The following is a 24,950-nucleotide window of genomic DNA, read 5'->3' as shown; positions in this document are numbered from 1 at the left end:
ACAAGGTCACCTGGGTAAAGAGAATTCCCCTGCAGAACAATGTGTTTCTGTCTTCCTCAAAGCATACTCTCCCTCTGAGGAACAATGCTCTCATTTTTAATGGTGTGTGTTGAATAAAGCTGACATATTTCCTGTTTTCGGCTGTCTGCCTGATTCTTGGAAGCACTTTTGTTTTTTTTAACATAAACCTTTCTTTATTGATTCAGAACTAGAAAAATATTTAATGTAGTAGTAACATTTAGTAACTAAGGGAAGTGTATTTTGAGCAATTCTCTGGCTCATGGAAAGAATGTATGACTCTGTCTCTGTGTACAAAAACTTACTTGATTCATCTCAAGTTGGGTTTATAAAAACAGAAATATATAAATTAGTATCCTGATCATTGAGCTTGCAGCTTGATATTTTATGAATTTATTTTCTGCTCATATTCAGAGGCCCTGTACCTTGAAGTTTTCTAGGATAATCAACATTTTAAATATTCTCTTCTGCTGTTAGATCATTTATCTTGATGTGAGGGTATAGAAAAGATGTCACCTCGGGTAAGAGACTGAAGACAAGATCATTGTAAAACATGATAAAAATACACAGAATGTATTATCCCAACCTTCACTTCAAAATATGTATCCGTTACACTAGGAAGAGTTTTGAAGCAAATAAATTTTTGGATTGGCCCTTAAATTTATTTAAAATTAAATTTGTGTTCTGCTTAATCTTCTAACCATTCTGCAGCTAAATGTAGACACCAAGTGGATGTAAATAAAGAAGCAAATCAGTAATGAACTGTCCTGTGGAGACCCAACTGAAAAGAAACAAAAAGTGGTAGATAATCAGTACTATAATTTTTAATTTATTTTATTATGTTTTTAATCCTCACTCGAGGATATTTTTCCCATTGATTTCTAGAGAGAGTGGAAGGGAGGAAGAGGGGGAGAGAGAGAGAGAAACATTGACATGAGAGAGACACATGGGTTGGTTGCCTCCCGCACATCGGGGCTAGGGAACCTGCAACCCAGGTACGTGCCCTTGACTGGGAACCAAACCTGTGACCCTTGGGTCTGCAGGCTGACCCTTTAATCACATGGTTATTCATTATCACCTTCAAGTATTGTGCACTCTATGTAATTGTAGGAGCTGTACTTTTATATGCCTCTAATCACTGAGCAACCTGGTCAGAGCTGTAATTTTTATTTGAAAAGGATGAAGAAAAGCCATCCCCATTGTGGATCTTATTTGTAGCATGAATTAACCTTCTTGAGAAATAAAATCAATCTGCTCCAAACAGAATATAGACCATGCAAGGTGACTGAACATTTCTGAATAGCAATAGCCTTCAGATTCTTGCACTAATGGTTACAAATGTCAAGTAGAGAGATTCTGATGTCATTTTACTCTAACTACTATAACTATGAAAAGACTTTTTATGAGGCCCAGAAATGTGGCTGAACATAAGAACGTATCCAGTAGCTCAGATGGCTGCTTGGGTCTCATGCAGAGATGCACCACGTCAGGGCCATGAGCTGGCTTTCATTTCATGTTTACTCTGACTGAAGATCTCATGGCTTAAAAGAGGGATGAATTCTATTGATTCCAATACTTCCAGAATACTTGTACAGTCATGCACCGTTAACAACAGGGATATGTTCTGAAAAATGCACCATTAGGTGATTTTGTGTCATTGTGGGAACATCACAGAATATATTTACACAAACCTAGATGGTACAACCTACAACACACCTAGGCTATGTGGTGCAGTCCACTGCTCCTGGGCTACAAACCTGTACAGCAAGTCACTGTACAAAACAACACAAGATTAAAAGAAGCACCAGAGGAAATTATGCAATCAAGAGACACAGCAAACAGGAGATGTGTAAGGCTGCTGCTCAGGTGACATGGCACACTGTTTACAGCAAGCTTTTTTTTTAATAAGTAGAAAATTTCCACTTATTTTTTAAATAAGTAGCAAGTAAAATAACCATAAAAAGTATAGTATATCCTTGGCCAGTGCTGCTCAGGAATTAGAATGTCAGCCCATTCACTGAAGGGTCTCAGGTTCGAGTCCCAGTCAAGGGCACATACCTGGGTTACAGGTTCGATCCCCAGCCCAAGTCGGGGCACATGCAGGAGGTAACCTCTCCCACATCCATGTTTCTCCTTCTCTCTCTCCTTTTCCCTCCCTCCCTTCCACTCTCTCTGAAAAGCAATGGAAAAAATATCCTTGGGTGAGGATTAACAACAAAAATATGTAGTATAGTAAATACATAAGCCAGTAGCATGGTCATTCATTATCATCTTCAAGTATTGTGCAGTCTATATAATTGTAGGTGCTGTACTTTTATATGCCCGGGAGGGCAGTTGGTCTGTTTACCTCAGCATCACCACACACACGTGAGCATTGCCCTACTATATGACTTTACAATGGCTACAAGGCAATGAGAAATTTTCAGCTCCATTATAATCTGATGGGACCATCATCCTGTATGCAGTTCATTGTTGACCCCAAACACCACTATGAGGCACATGACTGTGTATCTTAGAGAGAAGAGGAAGAGCATGGTCACAAAGCCTTTATTTTTCTACTGTGGGGAGCACTTGCTCTGTATGGAGCTTGTCTTCAAGTCTGAATGAACAGGAGGAGATTTGATCATAAATGTCAACACCTAGCAGGCACAGCCCACCCAGAAGGTGGCAGATCAGCTGGTTTTTCCTTCACTGGTTTGACTCAATCCTCTGGCGGCCCAGATATAACTTAAGTGCGATTAAACTTTAGAACGAGCTGCCAGGAGGACTGTGAAATCTTTATCCCTAAAATTAGGAGCAACAAACATTTGGCTCAGATGGTTTCTGAAGGCAAAGCTTTGGACTGGATTAGTGATTCCTAATTGCTGGCCCATGTCCCAGGCCAGACCACCATGGGAACACTATTTCTCAGCAAAATGAGAGAAGTATGAGCGATACATCATGTTTTTCCATAAGTTAAATATATTCCATTTTCATTATAGGTTATATCTGTAATACAGCTCCCTTTGTTTGTAGCACTATATTGTTGCTTGTAGCTGGAAATTAATTTTCCTGTGCCTTAGCTTAGAAAAATAAGAAGTAAAATGGGGATGGAAAGAGACTTTGCCCGGGGCTATGGGTGCATGATACAGTATGTAGATGATGTTTTATTGAGTTGTGCACTTGAAACCAGTATGGTTTGGTGAATCAATGTCACCCTAATAAATTCAATTAAAAAGAAGAAGAAAACAGTTCTATATCAATTCCCAATTTCTTTTTTAAAGTTTTGATGGGCTTTGAAATCCAAAATCCTGTGAACCACTGGTCTAAATAATCCTCATTCAACAAATATTCATTCATCTGCCTGTTAGTATGTCTCAAAAGGAAAAATAATGATTTTGTCCTTGAGAATAAAAATAATAAAATCAACTAACATTCATTGCACAGGACACCATGCTGTTTTATGTACATTATATTATTTAATTCTTGCAACACTCCTTAGACAAAGACACCCAGCCAAAAGCAGAGGCCATAGGATGAGCACCAGGTCACCTGGCTCAGGATCCCCTACTGACCTGTGTTTTTACCCTCCTAAGGAAACAAACTATTAATGGTATTTCCAGGGAGGCGGCATGATACCAGAGAAACACTTTAAGCTTTTAAATATATTGCTTTTTCATGAAACCAAAGCTTGAGTAGTGGGGTGGGTAGGAATGACAATAAAAACAAACAAAAAAAATAAGGCAGATATCAGAAGCCTGAGTGAAATGTTCTGGCATATGGAATACCTCCGGTCGGTCAGCTGTCAGGTAATCAGAGACCACTGTCCAGATGGCCTGATCATCCTAGCTCAATAACCCAATCACACCCCCTCTGCGTCACAGGTATCTGTTTCGGGCTCTGTGGTTCTGGGAGCACATCTACATATGCTGCAGCACTAAACGAGGTGTGTACAGGAATTGACATCTAGCTAATGGTGATGGCTAATTATAGAATGGAAAAAAAGGATACTTTGGTTTTGATTGAGCTATTTTAACCTTAATTCTTAATTTAAAATCAAAGGTAGGAATGTGAGTATATGCCAAGGTGACTTGGAACTATAATCCAATTCTGTAGTCACTGCGCCCCAGGGAAGTTAGGTCATCATTTTGATGATATTTTGAACAGATAGAATGAGGCACTGTCTTGGAGAGATAAATAATTTTGAATTCTTTTTCTGCAAAAACAGGGAGTGCTCAGAAAGTCATTTCGACATGGACACACTAAGGGGAGTAAATTACCTTTAAGTTACCAGAGCTGGATCTAACCTTTGGGTGGGGCGTGAGATGAAGGGCCCCTAGAAGGTAATCAATTAGCTGCTGCTATGGCTGAATTCCACCCCCCCACCCAATTCATATGTTGAAGCCCTCATCCCTTGTATGTTAGTATTTGGAGATGGAGTTTTTAGGAAGTAATTAGATTTGGTGAGATCAGGAGAGGGGCACCCTTGTGATGGCATTAGTGTCCTTATAAGAAGAGGAAGAGATGCCAGAGCTCTCTCTCCACCATGTGAAAGAAGGTGGCTTTCTGCAAGCCAGGAAGAAAGCCTTCACCAGAATCCAAAGTTGTTGGCACCCTGATCTCAAACCTCCAAAACCATCCTATATAATAAAGAGGTAATATGCAAATTAAGCCTCACACCCTCACAAGATGGCTCCCTACAACCAGGCCAGCAGTGGGGTTAGTGAGGGATGACCAAACAACTGAACAAGCAGGCTGCATGGGGTGATTAGGCTGGCAGGGGAGTTAGTGAGAGACGACCAAACGACTGAACAAGGAGACTGCGTGGGGCGACCAGGCTGGCAGGAGGCTTAGCGAGAGACAACCAAACGATTGAATAGCAGGCTGCGTGGGGCGACCAGGCTGGCGGGGGAGGGAGGGCATGAGGGGCAACCAGGCTGGCAGAGGGGGCAGTTTGGGGCATCCAGGCCAGCAGGGAAGGGGCAGTTGGGGGTGACCTGGCCAGCAGGGGGCACAGTTAGGGGCAACCAGGCCTGCATGTAGAGGCAGTGAGGGGTGATCAGGCTGTTGGGGGGAGGGGGGAACAGTTAGGGGCAACCAGGTAGGCAGGCAGATGAGTGATTAGGAGCCAGCATTCCAGGATTGTGAGAGGGATGTCCGAATACCAATTTAGGCCCTACCCCTGGGGATCGGCCCTAAAACCGGCAGTTGGACATCCCCCAAGGGGTCTCAGATTGGAGAGGGTGCAGGCTGGACTGAGGTCTCCCCCACCACCGTGCACGAATTTCATGCACCAGGCCTCTAGTCTTACATAATAAAAGGCTAATATGCAAATTGTCCCCTCAATGGGGAGTTCAACCTGGAGTTTGACCAGAAGGGCAGGGCTGGCCAGCCAACTGCCCACAGCCCTTCTCCCCAGCCAATTGGACCCCACTCATGCACGAATTCATGCACCGGGCCTCTAATGAGTAAATAAATCTCTGTTACTTAAGCCACCCAGCCTATGGTACTTGTTACAGCAGCAGAGCTAAGACTGCTGTCCTTAGGACCATGAGCAGATCACTCAATTGCAGTAAAATGATATTGTAGCCGGCATTTTTTTGACATTTGAAAAGAAAAAGCAATCTGACCCCAAATACATGAGTCTTTGGGAAGGAGAAAGGAGAAGGGTGTGCATTCATAAGTGGGCAGATGCTTGGCAATGTTCTCACCCAGGGTATAGAGAGCTGCAACTCCAGCAAGTCAAGCAAGGTGTGTCATCTCCGGCATCCCTGGCACTGAGAGGCTGTCTGGCCCATCTCAGAAAGTGGAGTCAGGGCCAGTGATGGTCCAACCTGCTGTGATGGGTCAGCCTGTGGGCCAGTCTCAGCAGAGCCTACAAGCAATAGTGCAAAGGAGGGGCAGTAATGCTGCCAGAGGGCTTCCCAAGCTGTCCACAACCATATTTGGGCCCTCATGTGTCCTGTGTAGCCTGCAGCTTAGGAAAATTCAGAGGGAGGGGAGCACTCAAAAGGGAGAGAACAGATTTGCTGACCGTCTGATATAAGCTGGTGTGTGTGTGTGTGTGTGTGTGTGTGTGTGTGTGTGTGTGTGTGTTTGATTGATTTCAGAGAGGAAGAAAGAGAGAGATAGAAACATCAATTATGAGAGAGAATCATTGGTCAGTTGCCTCCTACACGCCCCTTACTGGGGATTGAGGCTGCAACCCGGGCATGAACCCTGACTGGGAATCAAACCGTGACCCCCTGAACCATAGGTCGATGCTCAACCACTGAGCCACACTGGCTGGGCTGGTTTGCATTTTTTAATTGGAGAAATATGTACCTGTATTTGTACCCTTCATTTGAGTTCTTATAATAGTCAGATATAAAGGAAGAAAAAATGTCTTCTTTTTGTAGGAAAACCATCAACTCTGCATTTTGGAAACTGTCTTAGAGCCAGTATTGTATGGTGCTTAAGAGCGCAGGCCTGGTACCTTGTCACTTGGGTTGGAACCCCAGTCCTTCCGAGTTACCAGCTGTAAGCAAATTCCTTTATCTCCATGTGTCTCATCTGTTAAATGGATGCGATAATGCCTTCCTTCAGGAGTTACGGTATTAAGCGTAAAGTATTTACAACTATACCCTGTACAAAGTAATTCTTATTGTCAATTCCAAACCTAATATTTTACAAACCAGATTACCAAGACTTGGAGGTAAATTCTGCAGTCACAAAGCACTTTGGCATCGTTACTATTTAGTAACAAGTTAGGGTGAGCAACTGGCTCCATGTTCTATCTTGATTTTAGCATTGAATGTCCCACATTCTGGACAAACTGGGACAACTGGTCACTCTGCAGTGATGAGGATAAAGTCACATGAAGGGAATCAGCTGAATGAGGCCATAACTATAGAGGAGATTTCCTTCTGGAAGGGAGCAATGTTGCTACTGAAGCTATAACTCCAAATGCAGGCGCCTGGTGTGAGACTCAGAGCAGTTACAAAAGCATCTGTAGGTTATGTGTGACCATATAAAGCAGAGGTTCTCCGGCAATGTGTTAGTGTGGTGGTCGGCATTTTTTCAGACAGGCTTTCTATCCCCAGGGGAATTTCAGCCCAGCAGATGTGGCCTAGTCTCATAAGCTGAAGGTCTGTCCTGACATTTACAGAATGGAATTCTAAATAATAATTTAAGATTGCATTTGTTGAGCATTTATCTCAGAGGAGCTTGGTGTGCTTGGCAGTCATGATTTAATTAATCCAGGCACTGTCTCTGTGTGACACAGAGCAGGCAGGTGTAATTATCTCTGGTTTGCAGATTATATGACTTGGAGGTACGCCTGATTATAAGGTGCCTTGGAAAAAGATGCTCCACTCTGATAATGGGTTTGGTTTGGTTCCCATTCTTTCCAGTGAGCTTTAGACTTGATGTGACTCTAGGGAACCCTAAATGAACATTATAAACAATGCACTCCGTAGTGCTAGTCCATCTGTCTTTGCTTGTCACACGATATATTTGGTCATCCTATTGAACAGCCTGTGCCCAACAGGCAGAAAACTGAGCCATGACAGTCATCAGGCCAGGCCTCCGGAGGTCAATCACTGCTCAGTCCACTCCCTGCACAAAAAAATGTGTATGCTGTGCCTTTGTGTGTCAACTGAGATCTTTACTAATTGATTAAATAATGGATTAATAATTGAGAAATGCCATCCCATTCAGCCCACACCCCTCGCCTCCGGCACAGTTAAGTCCAAACAGGAAGAGGATAAATGAAAATAGGAATTGATTTCCCATCAGAAGAGATGGGCTGATAAAGGTGGTGCTAAGAATAACAAAGTGACATTAACAGTCAGCATACACTGAATTCTTAAAGCGCACCAAGCCCCTTCTAAGCATTTTATATGTAGCACTGCTTTGGGCTGAATGTTTGTGTCCCGTAAAATTCATTCACTGAAACTTAATTCTGGATGTGATAGTTTTAAGTGCTGGGGCCCTTGGGAGATGAGTGGAATGAATGCCCATATAAAAGAGGCCGAGAGAGTTCCCTTGCCCCTTCTGCCAGGTGACACTTCAAGGAGAGAAGTCATCTATGAACAGGAAGTGGGCTATCACCAGACAGGAATCTGCCGATGCCTTCATCTTGGGCTTCCCAGTCTTCAGAACTGTGAGAGGCAAATGATGTTTAAGCCTCTCAGTCTGAGGTATCTTTGTTATAGCAGGAGTTAATTTTTCAGAGAAGGAAACTGAGGCACAGAGAACTTAAATATTTTACCAACGATTACAGAACTAACAAATGTCAGAAACACGATTTGAACCCAGGCATGTTGCTTTCAGAGACCTTATACTTAACCACTATGCTATAGGGAATGCAAGGATCAAACACTTAAAACATAACTTCCTGTTTATTAAGTGAAACTTCCAACCTGCCTAAATGATAAATCCAGTGGTTGCTTGTCCTTTGACCAATCCTCATATCCTCTGATTGGGGGTGAGACTGATGAGAAGAAAGTTGCATTGAACTAACCTGAGACCAGGAGAAGTGACAATATCAGCCACAGCAGCTGATTTGCCAGTATGGAAGGCTTTTCTTGGTTTAACTTGTTTCCCAAACATGTCATTCAGGTTAATCAGAAATCAACATAATTACTCCATGCCCCATGCCTCCATATGTGTCATGGTTTGTTTATAGGGACACAAGCTCTTCATTTATTGAAATTATGGCCACAGCACCTCAGTTGGTCCATCCTGCAAGTCGGGGGAAAGTAGGGCGGGGGGAGATCCAGAGATGAGGAAAGGCCTTGGAGACAGAGCAGAAGGGAAGAGGCTGTTCTGTTTTGGAGCATTTCTCTGGTCCCAAAGGACCAGAGCTTTCACCGGGGGTCCAAGGCACACTCCAGGGTCAGGCAGCCACTATGAGCGCTTGCGGCCGTGGAAACAGGGCCTCATGAGCACAGAACATTTGCAGAATGAGAAGTGCAGTGGCAAAAGCTAGCTTTATGACAATCCTAAAGCACTGAAGGATGACATCATGGGCAAGGTCTTCAATCAAGTCCCATAGGCAAGTGCAATCAGTAGTTGCTTTTGTGAAACTTGGGAAGCTGCCACCAAGTCTTTGGGAGTGAGGACAATTCAGCACAACTGGTTTATTTTTAGAACACAATAGTCCTACCTGCCAATTTGGACATTACTCTTGGGCAGTAAAAGAATATGGGGGTCAGCAACCCCCAACTCACTTCTGCCTTTTCCTATCTCAGGTTCACTTAGTGATGCTCCCCGCTACACATGTATTCGGTCCAGTCTCCCCATTCCCAGATGGCTGAGACAGAATGCAGCTAAGTGGTATAAACACGGATCTTGCCCTTACTACAAATCTCTCCCTGGACATCCAGTCCTCCTTGGTCCCTGAGTCAGAGCCGCCCATCTTCTGGGCCAGACTGCCCAGCCTCCTATATAAGACTGGATCCCCGTGGAGGCCAGCAATTCCTCTGGGGTCCTGGGAACCTCAGCATTCCCAAGGCTGGGAGGTAACCATTCATACAGCACTCATTTTTATGTGTCAGGTACTGTTGTAGGAATTGGGGATAGTGCAATGACCAAGATGGACCAAGTCCCTGCATCTCATGGGAGAAAGAGAAATGGGCAATAAACAAGTGAAAAATAAACACTCTTAACTTCAGGAAGTGAAGACTGCTCTGAAGAAACATCAAGTAGGGTAAAGGGATAGAAAGTGATGGAGATTGTAACGGGCACTAAAGAGGCTTACCCAGGCCTTCTTTAGTTGAAGAAGTTTTGCTTCAAGCCCTAATTGGAAGTTTGGGGCCTTGTCATCTGAGAAGAAATGTCACCCGACCCTCCCTTGCCCAGGCCCCAACCACAACTCAGGACTGGCCCTGTGCAAAACGAAAATGTCAGGTCCCTTGTTAAAAAATGATTAAGAGTTTGGAGACTAGGAAAGGAGAGCACTAAACGACATTCAGGGCTCTGCACACCTGCACGCCTGCTGGCCCATGACGTCACCCTGCCATACCTTCAGATGACTGTCCGGTTCCCTGCCTGTTTGCCTCTGTATGGCTGGGACTTGCTTATCCCCTGAACCCTGAGCCTGCACCCCCACTGCCCTCTCCCACCCAGCCCCCAAGCTCGTCAGCTGGCAACCAGGCCCGCTCCCAGCCCCTGTTCTGCAGTGAGGTCCTGGTTAGCCTTCCTCATTGACATTGGTTCCTCTCAGTATTCATGCTCTATTCTTACCTGCTCCGTCTTGCTACCAGTAACATGATTAGATCAAAGTACAAAATTAATGTTGCTATTTGGCCTTGGGTTCAGAACCTCTGGGCATATTCTTCTAAGCATCACTTAAGGAGAATGCTCGGAAGATGGCCCACAATGAGAACGTGGCTGCGAGGAGAGCCAGCCTGTCAGTCTTAGCAGCACAGACCACTCAATTATCAGGATGTAGCTGTCCCAAGGATGCTGGGATGGGAGTACTTGGTGGTTCTTTGAAACGCATGCAAAGGCATTTCAGAGCCCAGGTTTAAATGCCACACTCTTCCTGTCTCTGCTGCTGCTACAGATGAAGGGGAAGGTATAACTGAATTTGTGTTTGTTGAATCAGCATCTGTGACAAGAGAGATAAATGTGAGTGAGAAAGGAAAGGGAATGGATCTTACAAATAGGAAGCAGCATCACATTTTTTTTTCTGGGGATGGAACTTGGAGCTGAGTCATGCGGAGGCCTTTCTTGAAGGCCTGGGTAAGCCTCTTTAGTGCACAGAAATGAGAAGATAGGGTTCCTGGCTGGGACTCATTATAGCATGCGCAGGAAGAAAGAAATTGATCTGGCTCAGTAATGAAAGGGATTAAAATGAGCTTTCAGAACTGTGTGGGCTCTTTTTTATTTTCTACTAGGGGCCCAGTGCATGAATTCATACACCTTGAAAGGAACTGTGGACCACGAAGCTGCAGTGGGCACAGGGGCGGGTCTCGGCCCATCCTCCACTCCCCTGCCCGGCCCCTCCCATCATGGCCCCCAGTCCCCTGTCTGCCAACAACCTCACTCTGCCACTGCTGCTCCCACATGCTGATCGCACTGGCCCCACTCACACCTGCTGATAGTAAGGAGAGATTGGGGCTGGCGCCAGCAGAGGGTATGAGCAGTGGCTGCTGCCCCAATCACCCCACAGGAGTAGGGGGAGGTGGAGAAGCTGTAAGGGATAATCGAGGCTGGCAACCGCCGCTTGCACCCACTGATGGTGTCGAACAATCAGGGTCAGTGCCAGGCGCTGGCAGCAGGTGCAAGCGACAGCTCCGGCACTGGCAGCAGGTGTGAGTGGGGCTGGCACCAGCAGCAGGTGCGAGCACCAGGCAGGACCACAGTGCGCCGGAGCAAAGAATTTTCAGTAACCATCAGAGGCTTGCCCTGATGACAGCGACCGATGGGCGCCACACCTTGGTCTGGCACCCCGGCTCACCTGCTCCACCATCCCACTGCAGCCAACACCCACCATGTCTCGCACTCTGCCACCTGCTGCCAAAGCCTGCCATGTTTCTCGTGTGCCCCCTGGTGGTAAGCAAATGTCATAGCAACTGGTTGTTCAGTTGTTCGGTTGTTCTGCCATTCAGTCTATTATTATATAGGACTAGAGGCACAGTGCATGAAATTCATGCATGGGGGGTGTGTCCCTCAGCCCAGCCTGCACCCTCTCCAATCTGGGACCCCTTGAGGGATGTCCAACTGCCCTGGTAGGATCGGGCCTAAACAAGCAGTTGGACATCCCTCTCACAATCCAGGACTGCTGGCTCCCAACTGCTCGCCTGCCTGCCTTCCTGATTGCCCCTAACCACTTCTGCCTGCCAGCCTGATCACCCCCTAACCACTCCCCTGCCAGCCTGATTGATGTCTAACTGCTCCCCTGCCAGCCTGTTTGCCCCTAACTACCCTCCCCTGCAGGCCTGGTCACCCCTAACTGCCCTCCCCTGAAGGCCTGGGTCCCCCCCAACTGCCTTTCCCTGCAGGCTTGGTCGCCCCCAACTTCCCTCCTCTGCCAGCTTGGTCACCCCTAACTGCCCTCCCTTGCAGGCCTGGTCCCTCCCAACTACCCTCCCCTGCTGGCCATCTTGTGGCGGCCACCTTGTTTCCACATGAGGGCAGTCATCTTTGACCACATGGAGGCAGCCATCTTGTGTGTTGGAGTGACAGTCGATTTGCATATTACTATTTTATTACATAGGATTAGATAGGATAGAGGTCTGGTGCATGGGTGATGGCCAGCTGGTTTGCCCTGAAGGGTGTCCCGTATCAGAGTGTGGGTTCCCTTGAGGCGTGGGGCGGCCTGGGCAAGGGGCCTGTGGTGGTTTGCAGGCTGACCATGCCCCCCGGTGACCCAAGCAGAGGCCCTGGGATCTGGGGTTTATTTATCTTCTATAATTGAAACTTTGTAGCCTTGAGCGGAGCCAAGCCTCCTGCTCACTCCACAGCCGCAGCCATTTTTGTTGGGATTTATTTATCTTCTATAATTGAAACTTTGTAGCCTTAAGCAGAGGCCAAGGCAGGCCATGGCTGTGGAAACTTGGCTTCCTCCATCGCTGGGGGCAACTCAAGCCTCCTGCTCTCTCCAGCTCCATGGCTGCCTCCATTTTTGTTGGGATTTACTTATCTTCTATAATTGAAACTTTGTAGCCTTAAGTGGAGGCCAAGGCAGGCAGACAAGGGCAGGCGGAAAGCTTGGCTTCCTCCATTGCCGGGGAAACCCAAGCCTCCTGCTTGCTGCAGCTCCGTGGCCGCAGCCATCTTGGTTGGGTTAATTTGCATACTTGCTCCTGATTGGCTGGTGGGCGTGGCTTGTGGGTGTAGCAGAGGTACGGTCGATTTGCATATTACTCTTTTATTAGATAGGATGGCAATGGGAAGGGATAGATTAACCTGGTTCCATCTTCCCACCACATAAAAACTACGAAAAAAAAGATTTCTTAATTTTATGAGTCGATACAATTTAAGCATATTCACATAATATGAGATAAAAAAAAATGAAAGCATGCTGTAGATTCCTACTGAGAAAAAAACTGTCAGCCAAAGCATGGTTTCACTCATAAAATGAAATAAGAGCCCATGGAGAATTCAAATTTGCAACTATGGCATTGATTCCAGAGCAGCGGAAGCAGAATTGCAAGGTCACTGGCCTGGCTTTGTGGGGCGGGGGGGGGGGGGGGGGGCAGAGGGGGGACACGTGAGGGAGGGGGGCGTGGGGAGGTTTCCTCAGTGCCCATGTGCCCTCCATGTCCTTACTCTTACTCTATATTCTCTCCTTCTCCCAATCCTCCTGTTTTATTTTGCTTTGCTTTGTTTCCTTTATCTTGACCCACTTCTGGTTTTGTTGTCCTTGATCTTGAAACTCTCTCAAGTGTCCACTTTCATCCTTCTAGCTTTACACCCCTTTCTGGCAGATGAGAGTCCCTTGGGCTTCAGCCCTGATTCTGCGCTCACTTGGCCGGATCCTCTGCAGCCTCCACATCCATCGGTCTCCAGAGCTCAGCACCCACGGGCCGCCCTCCCAGGGCAGAGGACTTCCATCAGACCTTAGCCTCAGGAAAGAGTGAAGATGGTGAGTATATACAATGGAGTCGCTTTCACCAAGATGCTAAAATTATGAACATTACGAAGGTTGAGGCATAAGGAAAAACTACGTTCTTGTTCTAACTAGCCTGGGAACTTAAATGTTTTTTGGACTTTGCAGTCCTGCATCAAAGCCTAGATACACATCTGAACCTCCAGATAACCCTCTGGTTGCTCCCTCAGGGACTCACTACAGACCCACCTGGCCTCTATTATCCAAACCACCGGACTGGACCAGACCTCCTGGCGCCCATCTCCCAGACCACCTGGCATCTGTCATCCTGCTGCCTGTCATCTGACCGATAACCATCCTGGACCAATCCTACGGCCGAGAATACAGAACTGTTAATTCCCAAGAATGTATCTTTTACTATAAGATCGTTTATCTTTTACTTTTCTTTGAAACACTTCCAGATTTTGGCTGAGCTTCAAGGCCTCAAGACTCTAAGGCCTTGAAAAAATCTTTATCATTTATTTCTTGAAAAGCCTCCCAACTCCTCTTGAGTTCGCTGGACAGCCTCCAAACACCTCCATCCCTTACCACTCCACTCCACGGTACCTTGTGACTTTCCCCCACCTCAGTTTCAGCTGGTACCAAACACACATGGGTCATGGCTAAGCATCATTGAACAAAAGCAGGCAATTATTTTCTACTCTCCTTTCTCTGCATACTTTTGCTAAAAAATAATATATTTATTAAGCTTGGATCTTATGAGTAATATATATACTAGTAAAAGTGCTTTGACATTGTAAAGTGCTGTCCTAAGATTAGCTATTATGTTCAATCTGAAGGAACCCTTCTATAATGGCAAATAGAAATAAAGCTTTCACAAGGGACATATCTATTTCTTTTTTAAACAATTTTGTTAAAAATATGTTTTTATTGATTTTAGAGAGAGAGGAAGGGAGCAGGAGAAGAAAGAGAAAAACATGGCCTGCACACACCCGGACCAGGGATCAAACCTGCAACCTGGGTATGTGCCCTCACTGGGAATTGAACTCACCACCTTTTGGTTTACGGAGACGATGCTCCAACCAACTGAGCCACATGAGCCAGGGCAGGGACATATCTATTTCTTTTAGGTTTTTCAAAAACATTCTTAAAATTAAAACACCATTTAATATTTAAAAATCCCCCTTATCCTTACCCATCTTTTCAATCATATTGATCTTAAAGAATTCCATTCAGAGTACATGCCTATTGTATAGAATTATAAATTAGTTACCCAGGATCCCCAATGATCCCTGACAAACAAAGTTATATGCCCAACAGAATAGTTCAGCCTTCTGGTAAGACTTCCTTAGGTTAATTTCTACCAGAGATTTTTGTTACACCCAAAGCAGGCTCTGATGTAGGGTTCTCAGGACATGTATGTAGAGAAACACACCCGTGGGTCTTTAAAGATATTTACCCAATACTCTATTTTAATGATTTAACCATAAAAGTTTTCCCAAATTGCTTTTGCTTATTTTGTCTTTATTGATCCAATGTGATACATGATAGCAACATAAGATTTAATTCTAAATCAAGGTTTTATAGGCTCTTTAGTGGTGGCATTAATTTGAAATGAGCTTATTTCAACTAAAATGTGTTATATTGCTTCCATGTTATAGTCAATAACACATTTGTTTGTTCAGCTTCTCCATGTTTGTTCAACACTTTGTTAGCCTCTAATAAGGACCTTGGTGAGGTCTGAGTATAACAAATGGGAAGATGTTTGGGAGTGCAATGAAGTGAGCCTGTTGTTTTTGTAAGCATGCATTAAGAATTCTTTTAAGAATATATTCATAGCTTTACAAGCACTATATGTGTTAACAGCTAGAGCTATTGTCAGCATAATAGTTAAATCAATGAGTGCATTTAAAATTAGGTCCACTCAGCATTCAGCAGTTGGTGTTATGCTACCTTTGTATTTAGCATAAGATTTTCCATGTCACACTTAACCCTGATGAAAAATTTTAAAGTTCATGTTTCTAAGAAAGAAGTCCACCTGATTTAATAGTAATTCTCAACACTAATTTCACATTAGAATCAACTGGGAAGCTTTTAAAACTGTAAATTCCCAGGCTCCATCTAAGACCAACTTTGAATCTCTAGATCACGATTCTCAAAGTGCAGTTCCTGAATCAGGGACTTCAGCATCGTCAACAACCTTGTCAGAAATTCAAATTCCCAGGCCCAGCCCGAAACTACCTACTGAACCATAACACTGGGGGTGAGAGTGAGCTTGGGCCATAGCCATCTGTGGAATTCTAATGCTGAAGCTCAAGAACCACTGCATCAGGCACCAAAATTTGTATTTTTTTAAAAGCTTACAGAGATTTAAATATGCATCCAGGGATAGTAGTGCAACATGACTTCAGAGGCATAAAAAAATTGCTGGAACAGAAAAACACATAAAACTTCTAGTTATAGTGGAGCTGCTTCCTATGCCCCAAATGCACCTGTGTGAAGAAAATCAGTCTAAGTGTAGCTGCCTGAGGTCATGCTTGCTGACTGCAGTAGATGTGGCCACCTCCCTGGATGGGACATTATCCATGACCCCGTTGCTCAGACCTGCTCTTCCCAGTCAGGATGCAGTTGATGGTGGGAGGAATGACTGGCCGGGGGACTCAGACTCAATGGCAAGGTCAGAGATATGAGAGCCCTGCCTGGAGAGAGAGTATTTTAGACCATGAGGTTGAATTTGGGATTTCTGGTACATAATAGTATATATGAACTTTTACCTAATAAGCTTCATTGAAATAAATATTCCAAGTGCTTGTCTCTAAGACCATCTAGATAAATGCATAATTATGACAAATCAATAAATGCTTCCACTTCATCAAGCACTTAGAGTGAAAACAATAAATCATTTTGAAGGATTGTTTTGAAACCCTTCTTAAGAGTGGCTCTTTAAGAGGCTGTTAATAGACATGTGGAAAAATACTTATTTGAGTCAATTATATAGTTTAAGTTGTCTATAATTAAGTCCCTTACTAAATTCTTGGTAATTAAATGTATTAAAACAAAATACCTATGTAATCTTCCCTATAGTTCAGTCATATAGCCTAATATATAAAAAGCCAGGGGCTTTTTTTTATATAGCCTAATATATAAAAAGCCAGGGGCCATCACGACTGACACAACTGGATGGACAACCAAACAGCAGGCTGCATGGGGTGACAAGGCCAGCAGGGGGGTTAGTGAGGGACAACCAAACTACTGAACAGCAGGCTGCATCGGGTGACCAGGCCGTCAGGGGCTTAGTGAGGGATGACCAAATGACTGAACACCAGGCTGCGTGGGGCGATCAGGCCAGCAGAGGGGCAGTTGGGGGCAACCAGGCCAGTGGGGGCAGTTGGAGGTGACCAGGCTGGCAGGGGGGCAGTAAGGGGCGACCAGGCTGGTGGGGAGGCAGTTGGGGGCGACCAGGCCGGCAGGCAGAGGTGGTTAGGGGTGATCAGGCTGGCAGGCAGGTGAGCAGTTAGGAGCCAGCTGTCTCGGATTGCGAGAGCGATGTCTGACTGCCAGTTTGGGCCCCTGCCTAAACTGGCAGTCAGACACCCCTGGAGGGGTCCCAGATTGGAGAGGGTGCAGGCCGGGCTGAGGGGACACCCCCATACACAAATTTTGTGCACCGGGCCTCTAATATATATATATATATATATATCTCCTATCTAATAAAGAGGGGATATGCTAATTGACCATCACACCCTCACAAATATGGCGGCACCCACAGCCACTAAGGAGGGAATATGTTAATTGACTGCCATGTCCTCAAAGATGGCAGCGCCCACAGCCACAAGATGGTGGTGCCCAGTCCCCTCAGCCCCACTGGGGCAGCAGGTTTGCAGCACAGCTGGGCCCACCCCCAGGCGGGTCCGGCCACTCCCCATGCCTCCCTCCAGAGTTCCCCAGTGCCCTCAGCCCCCCGCTGCCCATGGCAGGCCCGAGGCACAGACAAGCCTCGGATGGTGGCTGCCCAGCCACACAGGGCAGCCTGAGGCTCAAGTTATCAGGGCCGATTGAGGCTTGCACTGCCAGCAGTGGCAGCAGCAGAGGTGTGATGGGGGTGTCACCTTCTCCTGGTCACCAGGTCGCCTCCCACTCCTGAGGGCTCCCGGACTGTGAGAGGGGGCAGGCTGGACTGAGGGACGCCCCCTCCAGTGCATGAATTTTCATGCACTGGGCCTCTAGTATATATATATGGGGCAGTCAGACATCCCTCTCACAATCTGGGACCACTGGCTCCTAACTGTTCACCTGCCTGATAGCCCCTAATTGCCACCCTATGCCATGCTGGTCACCCTAACTGCCCCCCCGCCAGCCTGGTCACCCCTTACTGCCCCCTCCACCAGCCTGGTAGCCCCCCAACTGCCTCCCCACTGGCCTGGTCACCCCTTACTGCCCCCCTGCTGGCCTGGTCACCCCCAACTGCCCCCCTGCCAGCCTGGTCACACCACGCATCCTGCTATTCAGTCATTTGATTGTCCCTCACTAACCCCCTTGCCAGGCTGGTTCCCCCACACAGCCTGCTGTTCAGTTGTTTGGTCATTCCTCACTAACCCCCCTGCTGGCCTTGTCGCCCCATGCAGCCTGCTGTTCGGTCATTACTGTTACTCTGACAGTGTCCTAGACAATTTGCATATTCCTCTATTATTAGTATAGATATATAATAAAAGTGTAATATGCTAAATAGACCAGACAGCCAAACGACCTTCTGGACATCATTTCGGACATCCTTGCAGATGAAGCCGCAGTGGTGGGGAGCTGAGGCAGAGGCAGATAAGGGCAATCAGGCAGGCTGGCGAGTGGTTAGGGGCAGCAGGCAGTCAGGCAGAGCAGTTAGGGGTGATCATGCAGGCAGGCGAGCAGTTAGGGGCAATCAGGCAGGCAGGTGAGTGGTTAGGGGTGATCAGGTAGGTAGGCGAGTGTTTAGGGGCAATCAGACAGGCAGGCGAGTGGTTAGGGGCAATCAGGCAGGCAGGCAGGCTAGTGGTTAGGTCCCGGATTGCGAGAGGGATGTCCAAGTGCTGGTTTGGGCCTGATACCCACCTAAACCGGCAGTCAGACACCCCCTGAGGGGTCCTGGATTGGAGAGGGTGCAGGCCGGGCTGAGGGGACCTCCCCCCTCCTATGTCCAAATTTCATGCACCGGGCCTCTAGTATCTTCTCTAATAAAAGAGTAAGATGCAAATTAACCATCACTCCGTTACGCTATCAGCCAACAGGAGTGAATATGCAAATTACCCAACAAAGATGGCTACGCCCATAGCGGCCAGGCAGCGGCACCCAGCAGCTCCAAGCCCTGCCATGGCGGCACTGGGGCTGCAGGGGGCCAGATCAGGAACAAAAACCCGGATCGGGGACACAAACCCGCAGGGAGTCCGGCACCCTGCAGCCCCAAGCCCCGCCATGGCAGCACTGGGGCTGGGGGGGCGCGGATTGGGGACACAGACCTGCAGGGAGGCTAGCACCCTGCAGCCCTGAGCTCTGCCATGGCAGTGCTGGGGCTGCGGGGGGCCAGATGGGGACACAACCTGGATCGGGGACACAAACCCGCAGGGAGGCCGGCACCCCACAGCCCCAAGCCCCGCCATGGCGGCGCTGGGGCTGTGGGGGCCGGATGGGGATACAAACATGCAGGGAGTCCGGCACCCCACAGCCCCAAGTCCCGCCACCGTGGTGCTTGGGCTGCTAGGGGGGTAGAGGAGGGCAGCGGATACACAAACCCGCAAGAAACCTGTGGAAAGGGAGATAAACTATCATAACTTTATCTCCCTTTCCACGAGATGAGAAAACTGCCCCTGGTTTATTTAGTGATGTGGCCCACACCTTTCTACAAGCACAGGGTATGTTATGACCACTCCCAGGAAGGTCTGGTCAGAATACCGTCTCCAGGGAATAATGCTACTGTGGCAAATCATCTAAGAGAGGAAACAAGCTTTTGTTGGGTTTATTCTGAAGGTCAGAGAACATGCCACCCCAACATATGCTGTGTTGTTATATTGATGATCTTGGCCTGTAGATGCTTGAAAAACAGCAAATGCATGCAGAGGCTTTCATTGAAGTCTCCTGATCTGCCTAAAATCGGACCCCCCAAAAGGAGCTCAAATGTCATAGGTCTCCTTCATGGGAGAAGTATCATCAGGCAGAGAAGACTGACTCCTGTCACAGGACAGGAGAGTAGAAGTTGACATCACACCCAAACTTTGTTACAAACTATTTCCCCCCACCTCTATTCATCTTTCCTAAATATCATTTACTCTCCTCTAGGAGGCCTATATCTCCCGTCCCCTTACCCATTCTAAGCCACCTTGAGGAGTTACTCATTTTAAATCTGCATTCTAAGCCACCTTGAGGAGTTACTCATTTTTCCCTGGGATCTCCCACATATACACAAGGTACACATGTTAATGAACTTTTGTTTTTCTCTTGGTGATTTGTCTTTCATTACAAGGGCCTCCACTAAGAACTCAGAAAGGTAGAGGAAAACTATTTTTCCTCCTCCATAATTCTATCTCAGGAAATCAAGGCCCCAGCTGAACAATGAGGTTGGCTCAAGTACCAAGCAATCCTGGCTGACGGGAGGGAAGCTTCTAGGGCGAAATCAATGATATTGGCATCAAAGTAGGATAGAGGGCACACGCATGGTTGCTGGTGGGAGTTTAAAGTGGTTCAACATTTTTGGAGGATGATTTGGCAAATTTGATAGAAATGTTCAAGGTACATCCAAGAGTCTTCTACTAGGAATTGAATCTGCTGAGATAAAGCACAAGTGCAAAAGCCCTGGTCAGAACCCAGAATGCTACTGTGGGCTCCCCTTCCACGATAGGAAAACCTGGGAACAACCTGCATTTTTAGGACAAGGTGGCATCTATACTAATAAAAGGGTAATATGCTAATTAGACTGAACATCTTCCGGATGACCTTCCAGATGTCCTTCCGGACGTCCTTCCCGACAAAGCCATGTTCGCAGGGCCAAGGCAGAGGAGGTTAGATGCGATCAGGCAGGCAGAGGAGAGCAGTTAGGGGGATAAGGCCAGCAGGGGAGAGCAGTTAGGGTGAACAGGCTGTCAGGGGAGAGCAGTTAGGGGGATCAGGCTAGCAGGCAGGTGAGCGGTTAGGAGCCAGGGGTCCTGAGGGGTCCCAGATTGGAGAGAGTGCAGGCTGAGTTGAGAGGACCCCCTTCCCATGCACAAATTTTATGCACCGGGCCTCTAGTATATATGTAAATTCCTAGATGTCAACAAAAAATGTCTTTTTACATTATTTACTATTTTTAAGCTTACCTTCGGCAGGCACTTTAGGGTTAAACAATTTTATTGAAATCACTTCAGAAAGAAAGAAAGCCTTATATTTACACCAATAAATATATTTTAAGAATTATTTAAAACTAATAGCCCATCACATGATAACACACGCAGTAGGCCACTTGCTACTTCCACAGGAGACAGTGGGAACAGCAGGGCACCACCGGGAGCTGTGCCGCTTCCGCGGGAGCAGAAGGGATCTGCGCCGATTCTACGGGAGGCAGGAGGGACCCGCGCTGCTTCCGAAGGAGGCGGGCCTGCCGTCTCCTCTCTGGGCCTGCACTTGGCCTCAGAGGCTGCGGGCTGGCCCCCTTCCCTGTCCGTGTCCGCTCCTGCTCCAGGGAGCCAGCCCAAGCCAGGCACAATGATGAAGCAAGCATTCTGCCAGGCCACTCATGCTGCCTGCTCTCAGTGGCCACCCCCCCAGGCCTGGCTCCGGCAGGGCTGAGAGGACTGGGCACCGCCATCTTGTGGCTATGGGCGCCACCATCTTTGTGATGGAATGACGGTTAATTTGCATATTACCCTTTTATTAGATAGGATAGAATTATCTCAAAAGAGTAAGAAAAATCATATTAGATTTAAAGTCAGCTCTCTGCAGTAAAAGCCTCCTAAATTGAAACCTCATTCACCTTCAAGCAGAAGGCTACCTCCTGCCTTGTATTCTCATTGCATGTTGATGAGATTTTATTTAGTGCCATTTTTAATTCTCCTTTGTCTGAAAAAGATGTGATCTGATGCTTGAATCATCTCTACTCTGTCCCTCTCTAAACATTTCTAGTGACAAGGAACCCTCCCCCTCCTCCTGACACAGAGGATGCATCTTATTTCTGTTTTGAAGGTTAGAAAATGACTTATTCATACTGACCATTTATCTCTTTTTTTCTAGTGCCTGTCTCTGCCTGGCTTCTGGCCCCTTGTTCCATGGACTATGGCTAATCCCTCCACAAATATACTAACACTTCACATATTTGAAAATTATAACCAAGATAAAAATTTACTGAGATCAATGTAAAGTATTCTACTGGGACCTAAAAAAAATAAGCTGCATAAGCACAAGGTCAGAACATCATGAGTCAGTGGCCCACATGTTTTAGCTGCAATTTACAGAAGAAAAAGTTGAGGCTGAAAACCACAAAGGAGTCCCAAGCTCACAAGGCCAGGTCAGTGCTGGTGAGACTGCGGCCTGAGCCCAGACCGTATCATTCAAAGTTCTGTTCTCTTTCCACCTGTCCACGATGCCACCTCTGTTCTGTCATTACAATCCTTCAGTGTTTCCTATTGCCATTCAGTTTACTGTCTTCCCAGGCCAGCACTCTCTATGTGCTGAACTATTTGCCGGCTTCCTTTGCTTTTCCTATTGGAATGGGATTTTCCCCCCAAAGGTAGAAATCATTTAATGTAGTCTAGTAGTTCTCATGCCGTTGCCCATATTGAGATGTGCAAGAAGTATTTATTAATGTGAAATGAAAAGTCAAATATCTTTATTTTGACAATTTACTGTCTACAGAAGCAGCATCAGGAAAAATAAAATTATCTCAATCTAGAAATATAAATTATTTTTCTAACGTAGTCTTACATTATACATAGTTGCTAGGACCAAAGATATGTCTTAGTTAAAAATTTGGATTACATATATTTTTCTCCTAAAGATATAAATGCTTTAAGCACAGCACTAACAAATGGCTAAATACTTTATGTTTTTCCACTTCTTTGATTTCCCTATCAGTATCTTTGCTTCCAATCTTTCTTTCCTCCAGATCTGTCTATAAATTTTTTTCTACACTACTCTTCCTACATAATAAAAAGAGTCTCCTGACCTTCAGAGTCAATTGCATACTCATTGTCATGGTTCAGGAATGCATGATCCTGCTCATTTATCTCACTCTGCTCCCCAGGCAGGCAGCTCGAACACCCAGCCAACAGAATGCATGTCCCGCTCCGAGTCCATGCTGAGTTCTCCTGCTCTCTGCTTCTCATATTCTCTCCACTGTTCTATTAAACTATGGAATGCTAGCAGTTCCTTACATAGTAAGATGTAAAGATAAAACGTGGTTTATTCTGACAGGAATGACTTTAAGAACACATGTGTTGTATTCAACGCCATGATTTATATTTGCTTTTGAAAATCACTCTTTTGAGTTGATTAGCTTTGTTTATTTTTGCTTCTATTCCAAACTATTTTTAAATTTTCCAAAAGACAACCTACAAACATGACTATAAATCCTGAAAAGAACACCTGAGATAATTCCTGGTTATCCCTCACATAGAGAGAGTACCAGCAAAGGATCAATCGTTGTGTTTCAAGTTGAGCTGTGTTGGCTGGATGTGATGGTTAATTTTATGTGTTAACTGGGTTAAGGGGTGCCAAAATAGCTGGTAAAATATTTCTGGGAATACCTATGAGGGTGTTTCTGGAAGAGTTTAGCATTTGAATTAGTAGACTGAGTCAAAGAAGATAACCCTCCCCAGTGCACTGAGGGCTTGAAAAGAACAGAAAGGCAAAGGGAGGAGAATTTGCTCTCTTTGCTTGAGCTAGAACAGCCATCTTCCCCTGCCCTCAGACACCTGTGCTCCTGGTTCTCAGATCTTTGGACTTTGACTGAGACTTACACCATTAGTGCCATAATTCTTGGGGCTTTGGACTCAGACTTACATCATGGGCTCCCCTGAATTACATCACTGACTTCCCTGGGCTTCCACTTTGCAGAGGATAGATCCTGGGACTGCATGGCCTCCATAACTATGTAAATTTCTCTCTCTCTCTCTCTCTCTCTCTCTCTCTCTCTCTCTCTCTATATATATATATATATATATATATATATATATATATATATATATATATATATATTTGATTCTATTTCTTGGGAAATAGAATATGTTATTGATTCTATTTCTCTCTATATATATTATTGATTCTACTTCTTTGGAGAACCCTGGCCAATGCAGATTTTGGTACTTGGAGTGGTTATAGAGGAGCAAAATTTTAAGGATGAATTTCTTGAATTGGTGCTTGAGTTTTTGAAATATCTCTTTAATATGATCAGATTTAAAGATACTAATGTCCTTATTTCCAGTAGTAAAGAGAGCGCTGGTAGTCCATGGTGTAAGCTGTCTATAGAAATATGCAAAATTCTGTACTGGCTACTCCCAATTAACCATTTATAAGATGCAATGAGCTAAGTGACTCTGTATATGACACTTTTGAATATTTCAGAAAAGGAAGGAATACAGTGACCTTAATTAGTTGCTCCTAATGTTACTGGACAAAGTGGTGAAAGAAAAAGATGCACTCAAGGATTCAAATTCCCAGCCCAAGTGCAGCATCAATGACCTGAGAGCTGCCATTGGCCCTGAGGAAGAGCCTCCACTCCTGTCGCAACAGGGCTGAAATTGTGGAAAATTGCAGAACATCATCCTGAGATGGGCTAAATTACAATGCAGGTTGAACTCTCAGCCTGGCAGAGTGTCTGCTGTTAAACTGAGGGCATTGATTGGAGAAGAATGAGATCCTGTAAGTTGGGCTGGGATGTGTGAGAAGATCCTGAGGAAGCTGGGGATATTGAGCCCCTAAATCGTGACGGTTCTTCTTAGCCAGTAGGAGAGGTCTCCCACCCCCAGTGGAATTGGCCTCCCCACCCCAGGAGAAACAGCCTCTTCATCTCAGTCTGAAAGGATTAATCCTGCATGCATGAGAAAATGGTAATGACCCTTCCTGAGTCAGTTGCCATGCAAGACAATGCTGATTCTCCTCCGGACCCATCCCATCTCCCCTTTTTACTTCTAGATCTATTAGCCTTGAGTCCCAGCAGGCCCCTAAAGGGAAGGTACAAAATGTGGTCTGTGAGGAAGTGTGTTGCATCCCAAGAGAACTACTTCAGTTTTCTAATTCATGCAGACAGAAATCCAGGGAATAGCCATGGGAATGAATATTAACACATGGGATAATGGTGACAATAACATAAAGTTGTATCAGGCTGAATTGATTGATATGGGCTCTCTATGTAGAGATTTTACATTTAACATTGCACTTGGGAAGTTAGAAAGGGCTCTAACAATTTGTTTCTAAC

The sequence above is a fragment of the Plecotus auritus genome (genome assembly GCF_963455305.1).
Source record: "Plecotus auritus genome assembly, chromosome: 2".
Taxonomy (NCBI): domain Eukaryota; kingdom Metazoa; phylum Chordata; class Mammalia; order Chiroptera; family Vespertilionidae; genus Plecotus; species Plecotus auritus.
Note: the sequence above shows the minus strand (reverse complement) of the source record.